Source organism: Bactrocera latifrons, unplaced genomic scaffold (assembly GCF_001853355.1).
Source record: "Bactrocera latifrons isolate USDA-ARS-PBARC rearing strain unplaced genomic scaffold, ASM185335v1 scaffold_557, whole genome shotgun sequence".
NCBI classification, from domain to species: domain Eukaryota; kingdom Metazoa; phylum Arthropoda; class Insecta; order Diptera; family Tephritidae; genus Bactrocera; species Bactrocera latifrons.
In genome coordinates, this window is record NW_017537220.1 from 155,705 (window position 1) to 161,649 (window position 5,945).

A 5,945-nucleotide genomic window follows, 5' to 3' on the forward strand; every position below is an offset into this window, starting at 1 on the left:
CTTATTCTCTTTTAGTATTGGCAATACTCTGCGCAAAAATATTTTTTCAAATATTATGGAGAATAGAGACAACAAACTGATTGGTGTGTATGAAGTGATTTCGTTCTCAGATTTAGCTGGTTTAGGCACCATCACAATTTCAGCACACTTCCACTGAGTAGGGAAATGGTTAAGCTTTAAAATAGACTTATATATAAGTGTTAGCAACATAATTCCTTTTTTAGGTAAGCATTTAGCTACTTTGGCATCAATTTCATCATATCCTGGGGCTTTCTTGTTAGACAATTTCTCAATTTCAGAACGTATTTCAGCGGGTGTAACATGCTTGAGTGGTAAAGACATTTGACATGCTATGCCGAGGAATTCTAATATTTCAGCATCATTGCTCCTGCCCACTGTTATCAAAAGGGGTGAAAGTTGCTTCAAGGTATTTACTAAAAGCATTAGCTTTACTTTTATCTGTTCTACACCAAACGTTGTTACTGTTTTGATAGGTACATTTCTTTCTTTAGGCCGTTTTATGTATTTAATACCATATCTTATGGTCTTCATTATTTCTATAATTTAAACTCACAATATATTCAGATATCTATTTATTTTTGAAATCAGCTAATTTTTCTTTTATCTCCTTTGTGGCTTTGTTTAGAATAGTTTTGTCAGTTGGATCTCTGCTGGTTTGCCATCTTTTTCGTAAACGGCTTTTATTCTGTATTAATGCTCTAATTTCTGTAGACACGTGAAATGAGTTGTGAGGCGAGAATTCATTCCTCTTTTGGGGAGTAGCAGCAAAAGCAGCTTCATGAATTAAGTTTGTAAAACCTTCAACTGTATCATCCAGTTCAGCTGAAGTTTTTATAGAGGCGTTAAGTACTATATTTTGAGTTAACCCGTCTTGAAATATGCAAATATCACTTTTTTTGCTTAAAGCAGAATATTTTCGTGGTTTAACATTGATTAATGTGTTGTAGCTGACAATAATTGGCGAGTGATTAGAGCTTAATTCTTCTGAGCTGACCGCATCTAAAAGCTGAGTTGGGATAACTTTATGTACAGCAAAATCTAAGAGGTCAGGAATTTTCAATGGATCACTTGGCCAATAGGTTGGCTCACCACTTGACAGGGTTTTTAAATTATTCTTTATAATGCATTTGTAAAGCTCTCTACCCTTTGGGTTTGGAATACGTGAGCCCCACCAGGGATGCTTAGCATTGTAATCTCCTCCTACAAAAAATCTTGGACCGAGACCGCTAAAGAAGCTTTCGTATTCAGAAGCTGATATGTTGTGTCTTGGAGGTGAGTACAAAGCATAAATACAAACATCATTATTGTTGGTTTTAACTTTTATTCCAGCAGCTTGTATTAAAGGTGTTTGAATTGGTTTAACAGCAACATAATTGATAGAAGTTTTAATTAAAACATCACAGCCAGCATGAGCCCTGTTACTGGGATGATTAGAAGTACTATATCATAATTTTTTATTCGTAAAAATGTTTTATTTGTGAAATGTGTTTCTGACACTAGCATGATGTCAATAAAATTCTCATTTAAAAATATTTCAATTTCTTGTGCGTGACGGGATAAGCCATTGGCATTCCATATTGCTAATCTTAAGTTCATCATGTTAAGTAGAGTGTTTGTTAATTATATTTGTTTTGCTAGTAGCTCTTCTATTTTTTTCATCGTAGTTTGTTCATTTCTCTCATTTTGTTTATGTATAACATTACCTTTTAATACATTAGAATAAGTCTACTCAGTGTTGCTATTTGTCACATTGTTAGTGTAATTTAAATTAGGTAACCCATTACCTAACCTAGGGAAGTTTTGTTGGTCTATATGTTTGTTCTCTTTTCTAATGCTTGCAGAAACCGGTTTATTTGGAACGAGTTKTTGGTATACAGCGCAGCCTTTGTAATTCGCTCTATGGTTTTATGAGCAATGTACACATATAGGTAATGTGTCTTCGGATTTAGTACATTGACTAGTAGGATGCATTAAATTACACTTTACGCATTTATACGGTTTTTTACAATAAGTCATTAGTTAGACGGGGAGGCTCTACCTTAATAATAGCATTATTTGAATGTTTAAGCGCGTAAATTTCCTTATTGTTAGCGTTGGGCTCCAAATCAACAAAGAACATTGATAACAGTTGCTTAGTTAACATGCTTTTAATATTACTTACATTTCTTACTTTATGGCCTAATGAAGTAATATTACTTTTTATTTCATCCAAAGCAGTGGAAAAGTGAATACCTTTTATGACTACTCTGTATGATCGATCCTGTTTAGGTTGATACGTGTGAAAACACACKTTGACACTGTCTAAATATTTGACAATTTTTCTGCAAGAATCTATATCATTTATCATAACTCTAATTTGGCCATCATTTAACGATTTATACCTAAAATCTTTTTTGGCAATTACCCTAGCAATAGAGTTTATCATTTCACTTATATTAAAAATACCTGGTATAATCAACGGCGGTGGTTTTGAAGCATTCAGCACTTGTGTTTCATTCACTGTCACATCCTCGTCAGCAATCGGAAAAAATAATAATGAAGGAAAAATTCTTGCAATATTGGGAAAATAGCGTGGAATGCTCGATATATGAAAAATATGTCACAAAGCACCCCACACTTTTTCCCTTCAAGCGTATAAGCGCATTCAAGCAGAAGCTATTATCTTACTGCTACTAACAAATATGCTTCAAAGCTATCATATAAATAGCAAGCATTAACAAAAATTTTCACACCCCAACTGCAACACACCCGCTCAAATAGATACTCCATTAGGCAGCGATCTTATACCACAAATCATACACGAAGATGTCGAGAAAATTACAAACACACATCACAATTCAAGTTGAGGAAATCTCAAGCAAGCACCTCAATACAYAGCTCAAGAAATTTTGAGAGTTAGAAGAACTGTCCTCATATCAAAACCTCCCCCGTAAGATCGATATTTTTACAAATCCACAACTAATCGATTAGATAATAGCCTCCATTTAGACCACATGAAACAATGTCAGCAATGGTGAAAAAATTATAAAAAGTAAATACTATTAATTTTACCCGTTACATCATACAGTAATAAAGTACGACAAAAAACCCACAAAGGTAAGAATTGTCTTCAATGCATCAAAATATTCAACTTCGGGGAATTCCCTAAATGCAAATACATTTTCAAGGGATGTATATGTAAATGTATCGACACATAGTCGTACATAAAGATGACCAAGATTTTCAGCGAGTTTTTTTCCGATCTCCCAATAGTCCACTACGTGACTTTAAATTAAAAACAGTTACCATTAGCGTAAACTGTGTCCCATACCTAGCCATTCGTACACTCCACGAACTTTGCAGAAGACACAAAGTTAGAATTTCCTCTGGCACAAGGGTTGAACATACATACGTATGTAGACGATATTTTAAAGGACATGCCTTAACAAAATCTATTAGATACTAATGGGTAAACGTAAACTAATGAGTCAATATCCCCATAATTGGTTATAACAAGGAGGCAAATTGTATCCTCCATATGTTGCTCGTCATCTATGTCCTCACGAAAAGAGCTCTCTCTTAGTACTAAACCCATTTATGGATACGAAAGTCTAATGGTCGGCTTCGCAACTCCAGCCTGACATATAACGAACGCCACCCTCTATTGGACATTTGTGTCAACATTAACCCAACAAAATATTTTCGTAGAGATCTGTTCGCATCATAAACTTATTCTCAACTGAAAATGTCACTTTTTGAGGCGAATTCTCGACATTTGCGGGAAATTTTGCTTTTCTTTTTTAATTCCAGGAAAAGGGCGGCTGAATACCAGTCCACGCTTTACTGAGACTGACGCATACATAGATAATACTATTACTCTACTACTTCCAKCCATATAATTTCTATTAGGTAATAAAAAAATAAAGAATTTTTGTAAAGCAAATTCTGTTAGTTTACAAAAAAATGGATAATACAGCGTTTCGTGTGTTAATTAAGCATTGCTTTTTGAGGTAATAAGGAAAAACCCTTTTGGACCGCTTTTATACAATAAATCCTTAAAGTTACAAAAAAAAAGCGGAAGTAAAGTGTTTTTTTTTCAGGTACAAGATTTGCACCACGCATAAACAAAAAATGAGGACGCAGATTATGGCAGCACTTCCACCGGAACACTGCAACTTTTCTCTGCCTTTCAGTATTACAGGTACCCTTTTTGCTGTTCCTTTTGCTATATACTAATCTGACAAAAGAGGTTTTTCTCGCGGCATTTGCTCGCTTCGTCGGACGACTCGGTTTTGCTTCCAAACTTATGAGCGACAATTGAAAACCTTTATCAGATCTCACGGTCCTAACCACAGGGTACTTTCTCAAATGAGCATCCACTCTAGCCACACCTGAGCCAGACGTGAGGTCGCTATCCTTATTAAATCGATGAGAGAGAATTAAAAATTTGTATCATAATTTCAGTCGCAGATGGATAGAAAATACTTAAACTTTGGAAAACATGCGCCAAAGCTTGAAGATTGTGTACTTATTAACGATGATGGTCTCCTATAATTGTGGCGACTTGGCCGCATAAAAAAAGCTCCATCATGCCTCAGAGGTCATATCCGGGTAGTTGATCTCCGTACTCGAAGTGGAACACTAACCAGTCTGCTGCTTTAATTATCAGCRGATAGTAGCGAAAACCCGATACTAAACAATCCGAGCACAATAAAGACGCACCAAAGAAAATCAATTCAAATAGATCAATGAAACTTGCAGACAAACCGTTGAAAAATAACAATAATATTACAGAATGATCGGTCAATATGACGACCCGGTTATGCCACAAAACGTGGAACTCTCGTCCATTCTATTTACATATATACTACCATTTATATTCAAATACCATTTTTCACAGAGACCAAGATGGACGTGGACATTTCTATCATATCAACACCAACTGCTCAGTCGGTAACCATCGTGGCACGCACTGGGCTTTTTCCTAAGCCCGCCCAGTCGGCATCGACCACCGTTTCTGGTAGCGGCTTCCGAGAAACCGCATCAACGCCCTCCGCACAAGCCGAGCCGCCTCCACTGAGTCCATTCCACGGCGTCCGCAACGCATTGCAGCGACTCGACACCATTCGAAAAGGCCACAACATCGTCACACCACTGGGCTTAGCAACGTAATGGCAACTCTTCAACAACTCCAGCGACTGCTAGGCTGAATATTCACCTAGAGGGGCCGAGATGGCTAAATTAGATAAGAATCCCCTCAACACAGCCGAACACGAAGGCACATCACTGTCATCACTGTCAACACTGTAATACACCAAACACACAGAACCCGTATTCCAACAGACCCGCGTCAACACTACCCACACGGGAGAGCACTTCACATCCACACACCCAAACACACACCACACTGCGTACTCAACAAATAGGGTCATCGTCACAACATTTCAGTTTCGTATTGGTCAGCCCTCGAAGCACGTCGCTGTTGTGATCCTCTTTTTTTCGATCGCCGTATAGTTGAGTTATAGTTCCACATACATATATTCTCAAACAGAAAACCGAAATTAAAAACAGAATTAAAATTAACTTAGAAMTACCCTTATAATTTAACCGGGCGTTTTATTTCAAGAAGTCAAAGTGGTAAGTGTCATAAGGTAAGAGTGAAAATGAATGTTTTTCACATGGGCAATTGTAGCCTATCCACGTGTTGGTAAGCCATCTGTTTTGTGTATGTTGGCACAGGAACAAAAAACAAAAAATATTGTGTATCACAAAGTACTCAAATAAAGATGATTTTTTGCTAAGAAACTTTTTTATCAAAAAAAAATTTTTTTTTAATATTTACTTTAAAGGAATGTAAATTTTTTGGTTTGGTTTAATAGTAAAATGCCCTATATGTAATTCGGATCGCGATCTGCTATATTATGAAAGTTGAAGTGGCATTTGTC